This window comes from Pleurodeles waltl, chromosome 3_2 (genome assembly GCF_031143425.1).
Source record: "Pleurodeles waltl isolate 20211129_DDA chromosome 3_2, aPleWal1.hap1.20221129, whole genome shotgun sequence".
NCBI classification, from domain to species: domain Eukaryota; kingdom Metazoa; phylum Chordata; class Amphibia; order Caudata; family Salamandridae; genus Pleurodeles; species Pleurodeles waltl.
In genome coordinates, this window is record NC_090441.1 from 184,124,671 (window position 1) to 184,137,961 (window position 13,291).

Here is a 13,291-nt window from a genome sequence, read left to right on the forward strand (position 1 = left end):
AATTTTTTTTTGACAAGATTTGCTAATTTTGCAAATAGCTCCGACTGGATATCAGAATCACTCTGTGAGTACACAGGACCTAAATATGCTTGCTAGAAAGCTCAGATCTTATGCTTTGAAGGGGTTTATGTACCTTTTGGACTAAATGAAGTTTTTTTCACCTCCAGCCAGAGCAGCAATCTAAGCTCCATAGCTCTGGGTAGAAGAAATTACTTTGCCCCCCCTCAAACTTGAACTACTCAAATTGTCCCAATATTACTAAAAGAGGTGCCTGAAGGCTAGAATTGGGTCCTAGACACTACTGCTGTGTCACCTGAGGTATAATATGGGGTCCTGATGTCAACAGGGACCCACAAACTGACTTTAGAGCTGATACCAAAAATTAGCAAAAGCTGTCAAAAATTTTTTGCTAATTTTGCAAATAGCTCCGACTGGATATCATAATCAGTCTGTGAGTTCACAGGACCTAAATATGCTTGTTAGAAAGCTCAGATCTTATGCTTTGAAGGGGATTATGTACCTTTTGGACTATATGAAGTTTTTTTTTTCACCTCCAGCCAGGGGAAAAACCTGCAATCTTACCCGACTCGGAGCTCCATAGCTCTGGGTTGAAGAAGTGGCTTTGTCCCCCTTCAACTTGAACACCTCAAATTGTCCCAAATATTACCAAAAACGGGGTCTGAAGGCTAGAATTGGGTCCTAGACACTACTGCTGTGTCACCTGAGGTATAATATGGGGTCCTGATGTCAACTGGGACCCACAAACTGACTTTAGGGTTGATACCAAAAATTAGCAAAAGCTGTCCAAAAAATTTTTTTTGACAAGATTTGCTAATTTTGGAAATAGCTCAGACTGGATATCAGAATCACTCTGTGAGTACACAGGACCTAAATATGCTTGCTAGAAAGCTCAGATCTTATGCTTTGAAGGGGTTTATGTACCTTTTGGACTAAATGAAGTTTTTTTCACCTGCAGCCAGAGCAGCAATCTTAGCTCCATAGCTCTGGGTAGAAGAAATTACTTTGTCCCCCTTCAAACTTGAACTACTCAAATTGTCCCAATATTACTAAAAGAGGTGCCTGGAGGCTAGAATTGGGTCCTAGACACTACTGCTGTGTCACCTGAGGTATAATATGGGGTCCTGATGTCAACAGGGACCCACAAACTGACTTTAGAGCTGATACCAAAAATTAGCAAAAGCTGTCAAAATTTTTTTTTTTGACAAGATTTGCTAATTTTGCAAATAGCTCCGACTGGATATCATAATCAGTCTGTGAGTTCACAGGACCTAAATATGCTTGTTAGAAAGCTCAGATCTTATGCTTTGAAGGGGATTATGTACCTTTTGGACTATATGAAGTTTTTTTTTTCACCTCCAGCCAGGGGAAAAACCTGCAATCTTACCCGACTCGGAGCTCCATAGCTCTGGGTTGAAGAAGTGGCTTTGTCCCCCTTCAACTTGAACACCTCAAATTGTCCCAAATATTACCAAAAACGGTGTCTGAAGGCTAGAATTGGGTCCTAGACACTACTGCTGTGTCACCTGAGGTATAATATGGGGTCCTGATGTCAACAGGGACCCACAAACTGACTTTAGGGCTGATACCAAAAATTAGCAAAAGCTGTCAAAAAACATTTTTTTGACAAGATTTGCTAATTTTGCAAATAGCTCCGACTGGATATCATAATCAGTCTGTGAGTTCACAGGACCTAAATATGCTTGTTAGAAAGCTCAGATCTTATGCTTTGAAGGGGATTATGTACCTTTTGGACTATATGAAGTTTTTTTTTTAACCTCCAGCCAGGGGAAAAACCTGCAATCTTACCCGACTCGGAGCTCCATAGCTCTGGGTTGAAGAAGTGGCTTTGTCCCCCTTCAACTTGAACACCTCAAATTATCCCAAATATTACCAAAAACGGTGTCTGAAGACTAGAATTGGGTCCTAGACACTACTGCTGTGTCACCTGAGGTATAATATGGGGTCCTGATGTCAACTGGGACCCACAAACTGACTTTAGGGTTGATACCAAAGATTAGCAAAAGCTGTCAAAAAAATTTTTTTTGACAAGATTTGCTAATTTTGGAAATAGCTCAGACTGGATATCAGAATCACTCTGTGAGTACACAGGACCTAAATATGCTTGCTAGAAAGCTCAGATCTTATGCTTTGAAGGGGTTTATGTACCTTTTGGACTAAATGAAGTTTTTTTCACCTCCAGCCAGAGCAGCAATCTTAGCTCCATAGCTCTGGGTAGAAGAAATTACTTTGTCCCCCTTCAAACTTGAACTACTCAAATTGTCCCAATATTACTAAAAGAGGTGCCTGGAGGCTAGAATTGGGTCCTAGACACTACTGCTGTGTCACCTGAGGTATAATATGGGGTCCTGATGTCAACAGGGACCCACAAACTGACTTTAGAGCTGATACCAAAAAATAGCAAAAGCTGTCAAAAAAATTTTTGGGGACAAGATTTGCTAATTTTGCAAATAGCTCCGACTGGATATCATAATCAGTCTGTGAGTTCACAGGACCTAAATATGCTTGTTAGAAAGCTCAGATCTTATGCTTTGAAGGGGATTATGTACCTTTTGGACTATATGAAGTTTTTTTTTTCACCTCCAGCCAGGGGAAAAACCTGCAATCTTACCCGACTCGGAGCTCCATAGCTCTGGGTTGAAGAAGTGGCTTTGTCCCCCTTCAACTTGAACACCTCAAATTGTCCCAAATATTACCAAAAACGGTGTCTGAAGGCTAGAATTGGGTCCTAGACACTACTGCTGTGTCACCTGAGGTATAATATGGGGTCCTGATGTCAACAGGGACCCACAAACTGACTTTAGGGCTGATACCAAAAATTAGCAAAAGCTGTCAAAAAAAATTTTTTTGACAAGATTTGCTAATTTTGCAAATAGCTCCGACTGGATATCATAATCAGTCTGTGAGTTCACAGGACCTAAATATGCTTGTTAGAAAGCTCAGATCTTATGCTTTGAAGGGGATTATGTACCTTTTGGACTATATGAAGTTTTTTTTTTCACCTCCAGCCAGGGGAAAAACCTGCAATCTTACACGACTCAGAGTTCCATAGCTCTGGGTTGAAGAAGTGGCTTTGACCCCCTTCAACTTGAACACCTCAAATTGTCCCAAATATTACCAAAAACGGTGTCTGAAGACTAGAATTGGGTCCTAGACACTACTGCTGTGTCACCTGAGGTATAATATGGGGTCCTGATGTCAACTGGGACCCACAAACTGACTTTAGGGTTGATACCAAAAATTAGCAAAAGCTGTCAAAAAAAATTTTTTTGACAAGATTTGCTAATTTTGGAAATAGCTCAGACTGGATATCAGAATCACTCTGTGAGTACACAGGACCTAAATATGCTTGCTAGAAAGCTCAGATCTTATGCTTTGAAGGGGTTTATGTACCTTTTGGACTAAATGAAGTTTTTTTCACCTCCAGCCAGAGCAGCAATCTTAGCTCCATAGCTCTGGGTAGAAGAAATTACTTTGCCCCCCTTCAAACTTGAACTACTCAAATTGTCCCAATATTACTAAAAGAGGTGCCTGAAGGCTAGAATTGGGTCCTAGACACTACTGCTGTGTCACCTGAGGTATAATATGGGGTCCTGATGTCAACAGGGACCCACAAACTGACTTTAGAGCTGATACCAAAAATTAGCAAAAGCTGTCAAAAAAATTTTGCTAATTTTGCAAATAGCTCCGACTGGATATCATAATCAGTCTGTGAGTTCACAGGACCTAAATATGCTTGTTAGAAAGCTCAGAATTATGCTTTGAAGGGGATTATGTACCTTTTGGACTACATGAAGTTTTTTTTTTCACCTCCAGCCAGGGGAAAAACCTGCAATCTTACCCGACTCGGAGCTCCATAGCTCTGGGTTGAAGAAGTGGCTTTGTCCCCCTTCAACTTGAACACCTCAAATTGTCCCAAATATTACCAAAAACGGGGTCTGAAGGCTAGAATTGGGTCCTAGACACTACTGCTGTGTCACCTGAGGTATAATATGGGGTCCTGATGTCAACTGGGACCCACAAACTGACTTTAGGGTTGATACCAAAAATTAGCAAAAGCTGTCAAAAAATTTTTTTTTGACAAGATTTGCTAATTTTGGAAATAGCTCAGACTGGATATCAGAATCACTCTGTGAGTACACAGGACCTAAATATGCTTGCTAGAAAGCTCAGATCTTATGCTTTGAAGGGGTTTATGTACCTTTTGGACTAAATGAAGTTTTTTTCACCTGCAGCCAGAGCAGCAATCTTAGCTCCATAGCTCTGGGTAGAAGAAATTACTTTGTCCCCCTTCAAACTTGAACTACTCAAATTGTCCCAATATTACTAAAAGAGGTGCCTGGAGGCTAGAATTGGGTCCTAGACACTACTGCTGTGTCACCTGAGGTATAATATGGGGTCCTGATGTCAACAGGGACCCACAAACTGACTTTAGAGCTGATACCAAAAATTAGCAAAAGCTGTCAAAAAATTTTTTTTTGACAAGATTTGCTAATTTTGCAAATAGCTCCGACTGGATATCATAATCAGTCTGTGAGTTCACAGGACCTAAATATGCTTGTTAGAAAGCTCAGATCTTATGCTTTGAAGGGGATTATGTACCTTTTGGACTATATGAAGTTTTTTTTTTCACCTCCAGCCAGGGGAAAAACCTGCAATCTTACCCGACTCGGAGCTCCATAGCTCTGGGTTGAAGAAGTGGCTTTGTCCCCCTTCAACTTGAACACCTCAAATTGTCCCAAATATTACCAAAAACGGTGTCTGAAGGCTAGAATTGGGTCCTAGACACTACTGCTGTGTCACCTGAGGTATAATATGGGGTCCTGATGTCAACAGGGACCCACAAACTGACTTTAGGGCTGATACCAAAAATTAGCAAAAGCTGTCAAAAAACATTTTTTTGACAAGATTTGCTAATTTTGCAAATAGCTCCGACTGGATATCATAATCAGTCTGTGAGTTCACAGGACCTAAATATGCTTGTTAGAAAGCTCAGATCTTATGCTTTGAAGGGGATTATGTACCTTTTGGACTATATGAAGTTTTTTTTTTAACCTCCAGCCAGGGGAAAAACCTGCAATCTTACCCGACTCGGAGCTCCATAGCTCTGGGTTGAAGAAGTGGCTTTGTCCCCCTTCAACTTGAACACCTCAAATTATCCCAAATATTACCAAAAACGGTGTCTGAAGACTAGAATTGGGTCCTAGACACTACTGCTGTGTCACCTGAGGTATAATATGGGGTCCTGATGTCAACAGGGACCCACAAACTGACTTTAGGGCTGATACCAAAAATTAGCAAAAGCTGTCAAAAAACATTTTTTTGACAAGATTTGCTAATTTTGCAAATAGCTCCGACTGGATATCATAATCAGTCTGTGAGTTCACAGGACCTAAATATGCTTGTTAGAAAGCTCAGATCTTATGCTTTGAAGGGGATTATGTACCTTTTGGACTATATGAAGTTTTTTTTTTAACCTCCAGCCAGGGGAAAAACCTGCAATCTTACCCGACTCGGAGCTCCATAGCTCTGGGTTGAAGAAGTGGCTTTGTCCCCCTTCAACTTGAACACCTCAAATTATCCCAAATATTACCAAAAACGGTGTCTGAAGACTAGAATTGGGTCCTAGACACTACTGCTGTGTCACCTGAGGTATAATATGGGGTCCTGATGTCAACTGGGACCCACAAACTGACTTTAGGGTTGATACCAAAGATTAGCAAAAGCTGTCAAAAAAATTTTTTTTGACAAGATTTGCTAATTTTGGAAATAGCTCAGACTGGATATCAGAATCACTCTGTGAGTACACAGGACCTAAATATGCTTGCTAGAAAGCTCAGATCTTATGCTTTGAAGGGGTTTATGTACCTTTTGGACTAAATGAAGTTTTTTTCACCTCCAGCCAGAGCAGCAATCTTAGCTCCATAGCTCTGGGTAGAAGAAATTACTTTGTCCCCCTTCAAACTTGAACTACTCAAATTGTCCCAATATTACTAAAAGAGGTGCCTGGAGGCTAGAATTGGGTCCTAGACACTACTGCTGTGTCACCTGAGGTATAATATGGGGTCCTGATGTCAACAGGGACCCACAAACTGACTTTAGAGCTGATACCAAAAATTAGCAAAAGCTGTCAAAAAAATTTTTTTGGACAAGATTTGCTAATTTTGCAAATAGCTCCGACTGGATATCATAATCAGTCTGTGAGTTCACAGGACCTAAATATGCTTGTTAGAAAGCTCAGATCTTATGCTTTGAAGGGGATTATGTACCTTTTGGACTATATGAAGTTTTTTTTTTCACCTCCAGCCAGGGGAAAAACCTGCAATCTTACCCGACTCGGAGCTCCATAGCTCTGGGTTGAAGAAGTGGCTTTGTCCCCCTTCAACTTGAACACCTCAAATTGTCCCAAATATTACCAAAAACGGTGTCTGAAGGCTAGAATTGGGTCCTAGACACTACTGCTGTGTCACCTGAGGTATAATATGGGGTCCTGATGTCAACAGGGACCCACAAACTGACTTTTGGGCTGATACCAAAAATTAGCAAAAGCTGTCAAAAAACATTTTTTTGACAAGATTTGCTAATTTTGCAAATAGCTCCGACTGGACATCATAATCAGTCTGTGAGTTCACAGGACCTAAATATGCTTGTTAGAAAGCTCAGATCTTATGCTTTGAAGGGGATTATGTACCTTTTGGACTATATGAAGTTTTTTTTTTAACCTCCAGCCAGGGGAAAAACCTGCAATCTTACCCGACTCGGAGCTCCATAGCTCTGGGTTGAAGAAGTGGCTTTGTCCCCCTTCAACTTGAACACCTCAAATTATCCCAAATATTACCAAAAACGGTGTCTGAAGACTAGAATTGGGTCCTAGACACTACTGCTGTGTCACCTGAGGTATAATATGGGGTCCTGATGTCAACTGGGACCCACAAACTGACTTTAGGGTTGATACCAAAGATTAGCAAAAGCTGTCAAAAAAAATTTTTTTGACAAGATTTGCTAATTTTGGAAATAGCTCAGACTGGATATCAGAATCACTCTGTGAGTACACAGGACCTAAATATGCTTGCTAGAAAGCTCAGATCTTATGCTTTGAAGGGGTTTATGTACCTTTTGGACTAAATGAAGTTTTTTTCACCTCCAGCCAGAGCAGCAATCTTAGCTCCATAGCTCTGGGTAGAAGAAATTACTTTGTCCCCCTTCAAACTTGAACTACTCAAATTGTCCCAATATTACTAAAAGAGGTGCCTGGAGGCTAGAATTGGGTCCTAGACACTACTGCTGTGTCACCTGAGGTATAATATGGGGTCCTGATGTCAACAGGGACCCACAAACTGACTTTAGAGCTGATACCAAAAATTAGCAAAAGCTGTCAAAAAAATTTTTTTGGACAAGATTTGCTAATTTTGCAAATAGCTCCGACTGGATATCATAATCAGTCTGTGAGTTCACAGGACCTAAATATGCTTGTTAGAAAGCTCAGATCTTATGCTTTGAAGGGGATTATGTACCTTTTGGACTATATGAAGTTTTTTTTTTCACCTCCAGCCAGGGGAAAAACCTGCAATCTTACCCGACTCGGAGCTCCATAGCTCTGGGTTGAAGAAGTGGCTTTGTCCCCCTTCAACTTGAACACCTCAAATTGTCCCAAATATTACCAAAAACGGTGTCTGAAGGCTAGAATTGGGTCCTAGACACTACTGCTGTGTCACCTGAGGTATAATATGGGGTCCTGATGTCAACAGGGACCCACAAACTGACTTTAGGGCTGATACCAAAAATTAGCAAAAGCTGTCAAAAAACATTTTTTTGACAAGATTTGCTAATTTTGCAAATAGCTCCGACTGGATATCATAATCAGTCTGTGAGTTCACAGGACCTAAATATGCTTGTTAGAAAGCTCAGATCTTATGCTTTGAAGGGGATTATGTACCTTTTGGACTATATGAAGTTTTTTTTTTAACCTCCAGCCAGGGGAAAAACCTGCAATCTTACCCGACTCGGAGCTCCATAGCTCTGGGTTGAAGAAGTGGCTTTGTCCCCCTTCAACTTGAACACCTCAAATTGTCCCAAATATTACCAAAAACGGTGTCTGAAGACTAGAATTGGGTCCTAGACACTACTGCTGTGTCACCTGAGGTATAATATGGGGTCCTGATGTCAACTGGGACCCACAAACTGACTTTAGGGTTGATACCAAAAATTAGCAAAAGCTGTCAAAAATTTTTTTTTGACAAGATTTGCTAATTTTGGAAATAGCTCAGACTGGATATCAGAATCACTCTGTGAGTACCCAGGACCTAAATATGCTTGCTAGAAAGCTCAGATCTTATGCTTTGAAGGGGTTTATGTACCTTTTGGACTAAATGAAGTTTTTTTCACCTCCAGCCAGAGCAGCAATCTTAGCTCCATAGCTCTGGGTAGAAGAAATGACTTTGTCCCCCTTCAAACTTGAACTACTCAAATTGTCCAAAAAGAGGTAGCTGGAGGCTGGAATTGGGTCCTAGACACTACTGCTGTGTCACCTGAGGTATAATATGGGGTCCTGATGTCAACAGGGACCCACAAACTGACTTTAGGGTTGATACCACAAATTAGCAAAAGCTGTCAATTGTTTTTTTTTTTACAAGATTTGTTAGTTTTGCAAATAGCTCAGACTGGATATCAGAATCACTCTGTGACTACAGAGGACCTTAATATGTTTGTTAGAAAGCTCAGATCTTATGCTTTGAAGGGGTTTATGTACCTTTTGGACTATATGAAGTTTTTTTTCACCTCCAGCCAGGGGAAAAACCTTCAATCTTACCTGACTCTGTCCTAAATATTACTTAAAGAGGTGTCTGGAGGCTAGAATTGGGTCCTAGACACTACAGCTGTGCCACCTGAGGTATGGTCCTGATGTCAACCGAGACCTACAAACTGATTTTAGAGTTGATTTTTGCCCATCTAAAATAACCAAAACAGTGAATGATCTCTATCCAAATCATTCCCTTTTTATCACACAGCTACTGTAATCTGCTACTGCCATCATTTCCATTTTTTTTATATTTAAAGGGCACATCAGAGCGAGCAGTCTATTTCAAAAAGTTCTGTAGAAAATGGGCATGATACACTTATGTACTTTGAAAACAAATTCCCAGTAACACTGAATGGGAAACCACCAAACAAAAAAAGATCGAACTGCACTCACTGGAATTCGTGAACGGCAGGTGTATGATAAGTGGCGTATTAGGCAGCAAATTATGAGAAAGGAGGAAACAATGAGTAAGTGAACATTTGGATTTGCTTAAACATATTGGCAAGTATACATTTTAAAAAGAATTATTCAATGTATTTAGTTTTTTTAAAATCACAGAACAGTTTCCACGAAGGCAACCAACAAAAAAGATGGTGCTGAATTTTTTCACAAAAATTACATGGATGAAGAATGTCCCAGAAGTACAAGATGTAATTCACAGCTGGAAGCCAATGACAGAAGCCTCATCACCAATGCTTGATAAACACATTTAGTCGTGTGTGCATCGCCAACGGTGGAGTGGAGTCTCTCTCACTGATGAGGAAGGAACAATGAAGGTCATCACAAATTGCACATTTCAAAAAGGAGAGGTGGTGTGCGAATTTCATGGTCAGATAATTTCTGTGGATGAAGGACTAAACAAGATAAAAGAACTCCAAAAGAAAGAGATGAACCACTGATTATTTTTTACAAATGTTAATGATCCATACTGCATGGATGCCACCATTAGTCCATGTTTATGCCACCCTGCAATTAAAACTCCTGGTAGATTGATACACACGTCAAAAAAGAAATGTAATGTTAAGCCAGTGCTGGAGACAGTTCTTGCAGGTGACATGTGTAGATATGTTATTTTGTTTGTGGGACTGGAAACAATTATGAACAAAAGTGAACTTAAGTACAACTACTCTCTGTCAACCAAAGCACACAGAGGACAGGTGCCACCCTGGATTGCTTAAACAAATTCTCACAGAAGACTTGGGCCTTTTTCAGAGTTTGGATGAATGCTCACTCTATCACAAATGTGACAGATGTTCTGTCCCCTTTATTACAAGGGTCTTATGGCATATGTGACATAGGATACAGATAATGGGTAGTCAACCATGGTTTGTTGTAGTGTCTTCTCTGCCAAATTCTAAATTAGTCCCTTAACCATAGAACTCTGTGCACCTTGGCTATTGAACACAAGTTCTCATTGTAGAATTGTATATATTATGCTTTGTAAATAATTAATTTTCTTTATCCATATTAATCTTAATTGATTGCAATTAACACATGAATTAGCTGTGCATTCTAAATCTAGGTTGTGTGTTCGTATTATAGATTTGTATATATAATGTATTTTCATACTAGATTTATTTAAGCAAACGAAAAATGTAACTTTCTATTAACCATTTTCAGTCTATTCATTTATTTAACAGAATTCAAAGCTGTGACCAGGGCAGTACCAGAAAGATACTTCTTTGTTTTTGAAGATGGCAAATGGAGGCTTGCTCATGCTGATAGAAAAGCTAACAACCACGAGAAACTCTTTCTCCAGGATACTCTGGTATTGTATGATCTGAATGAATTGTTGTTTCATGGTAGTCTTGTGTGAGACGAGGGAGACATCACTTCTCCTTGAGAGCATCATGTGGTTATTTTAATCATAGAGCTGGATATTTTTGTATTATTTAAAAAATATAATTTAACTGCTTTCCTGCAACTATTTTTCAATTGTGTATTGAGATCCCTGCATCTATTACTATCATACTCATGGGTGGAGGTCACCAGAATGGAGCCCACCGGCTGGGTCATGTCAAATAACAGTGAGGGGAACACCAATGATGATGCAAACCACTGGGATCAGTGTCTGAGATGTACCCCAATAACCCAATGGTGTCCACTGTGTATATCATGCGGTGGAAGTGTGTCTCCCCTTGTTTGTTCTGTTAGTGCTGACCCGTCACATCCTTGTGGTGGCCCCTATGCCTATCTGGATAGAGTGTCCATACTCGTGATTGTACCAATATACCAAGTTGCCGTTTATTACTATTTATATGATTTTATCTGCATCAGGAGTCTTCACATGCTCCCAATTGGTGCCCAACCCTGCCACCCTGAAACCTTAAGAGGTAGAGCCATATTTAAAAATGCAATATAATGATGACATTATTGCACTGTTCTGTGTCAACTTTATCAGTAGTATGTATCATTCACTGATCACATGAATGTATTTTCAATATTGCATACAGCTTTTGTGAAGTATGTCATATATATATTGTGTAGTAACCCAGGATCCATACTAGATAGAGCTTCATTTCAAACTGCAAAACATTCTACGGAACCTCACATTTCAGTGTGCCAATGTACATTCTTCTGGCATGTGTAGAAATGACATACAATTGAAGTTGACTGCATACAATGCAATTTTCTATTTCCAGCCATCTGGCTGCCCTGGATAGGACAAACTACACTGTACATGGTGCCCTATAACTCTTGAAGCGTATAAAGTAGAGACTTAATTTAAATTGCAGATTGTTTATAAGACAGTTACACTTTATTATACTGAATCTGATGGTGATGGCATGTTGACTCCAGGTATATTTTGCTTTTTCGCTTTCAGGTAGGTCTAATAATAGTTTACATTTTTGCCTATAATTCATAATCCATACATGATAGAGACAGAATTTAAACTGTACCCCTTTTGTAGCATCTGTACACTTATCCATATGAATTCTGATGTATGTGGCCTATTGGAAAGTAGTCTAAATAGAAAATTGACTGTGTGATGTTTTTCAATTACGTCATGTGCTCGAAAAAGTATGCCTTATATTTTGTCATGTAATTCTGAAACCTTAATAGGTAGAGCCATAATTGAAAATGCAGCATAACAATGACATTAATCCACTGTTCTGTGTCAACTTTCATGTCTGTGGCATGTTTGTAAGTAGTATGAATCATTCACTGATGTCATGAATGTTTTTTTAATCGTGCCTACAGCTTTTTTGAAGTATGTCATATATGTTGTATCATAATTCCTGATCCATACATGCTAGAGCTTCATTTCAAAGTGCAAAACATTCTAGAGGATATCCTACTTCAGTGTGCCAATTTACATGCCTCTGGCATGTAGGGAAAGGACATACAATTGATGTTAATTGCATAAGACGCGATTTTCTATTTCCAGCCATCAGGTCGCCCCATTGAAATGGATAGGACAAACTACACTGTACATGGTGCCCTATAATTCTTGAAGCGTTTAAAGTGGAGACTTTATTTAAATTGCTGAATGTTTATAAGACATTTACACTTTATTATACTGAATCTGATGTTGATGGCATATACGGGCATGGCACAAATTATGACTTGACTCCAGGTAAGTTTGGCTTTTTCGCTTTCAGGTAGGTTGAATGATACTTTACAGTTTTTCCTATAACTCGTAATCCGTACATGATAGAGACAGACTTTAAACTGCAACCCATATGTAGCATTAGTACATTTATCCATATGAATTCTGAAGTATGTGGCCTATTGGAAAGAAGTCTAAATATAAAATTGACTGTGTGATGTTTCTCAATTACGTCCTGTGCTCGAAAAAGTATGCCTTATATTTTGTCATGTAATTCTGAAACCTTAATAGGTAGAGCCATAATTGAAAATGCAGCATAACAATGACATTAATCCACTGTTCTGTGGCATGTTTGTAAGTAGTATGAATCATTCACTGATGACATGAATGTTTTTTTAATCTTGCCTACAGCTTTTTTGAAGTATGTCATATATGTTGTATCATAATTCCTGATCCATACTTGCTAGAGCTTCATTTCAAAGTGCAAAACATTCTAGAGGGTATCCTACTTCAGTGTGCCAATTTACATGCCTCTGGCATGTAGGGAAAGGACATACAATTGATGTTAAGTGCATAAGACGCGATTTTCTATTTCCAGCCATCAGGTCGCCCCATTGAAATGGATAGGACAAACTACACTGTACATGGTGCCCTATAATTCTTGAAGCGTTTAAAGTGGAGACTTTATTTAAATTGCTGAATGTTTATAAGACATTTACACTTTATTATACTGAATCTGATGTTGATGGCATATACGGGCATGGCACAAATTATGAGTTGACTCCCGGTAAGTTTTGCTTTTTCGCTTTCAGGTAGGTTGAATAGTACTTTACAGTTTTGCCTATAACTCGTAATCCATACATGAAAGAGACAGACTTTAAACTGCAACCCATATGTAGCAT